This window comes from Nelumbo lutea, chromosome 2, assembly GCF_056320005.1.
Source record: "Nelumbo lutea isolate HS-2025 chromosome 2, American lotus-T2T, whole genome shotgun sequence".
NCBI classification, from domain to species: Eukaryota; Viridiplantae; Streptophyta; class Magnoliopsida; order Proteales; family Nelumbonaceae; genus Nelumbo; species Nelumbo lutea.
The window spans coordinates 28367381-28368038 of NC_142685.1; positions in this window are offsets into that span (position 1 = coordinate 28367381).

A 658-nucleotide genomic window follows, 5' to 3' on the forward strand; every position below is an offset into this window, starting at 1 on the left:
GCCTTGGTTTTTCCCTTCAGGGCGGCAACATAACACTTGCGGGACTCGAGCTGGTCGCCCCGCGCTACCCCTACACCGAAGTCCATAGGGAACTTCATGCCCAAATAGTAGGTGGAAACCGCCGCCCGTAGGATATGCATGATCAGCCGCCCTATTATGGCATTGTATGGGGAGGGGGTCGCGACTACCAGGAAATCATGGTTGAGTCTGACTGCACAAGGCCATGTGCCGACTTCCACCAGGACGGTTACTTTTTTGAGGGGCCTGACTTCCTCTCCGCTGAAACCCACCAGGGGAGTGTTCGCGGGCTTCAGCTCGCTCCTCTGTAACTGCAGTTGATCAAATGCTGATTTGAAGAGGATGTCCGCTGAGCTGCCCGAATCTACGAGTACGCGCCTGACCTCGAAGTCGCTGATCCTTACTTTAATATCCAGCGCGTCATCATGGGGGTAGTGGACTCCTCGTGCGTCGTCCTCCGTGAAGAAGATTGGTTCTTCGGTCTTTGGTCTCTTTGGGGGGTTCCGTTCTTCGAGGGCCGCTTCGCGAACTGAAGTTCGGGCTGCTGCCGAGGTACCCCCGCTACCACCGAACCTCCCACTATTACATGGATGGTTCCCTGAACTGGCCTCTCTTCCGGAGGCTGCTTCTGCAACGGTTC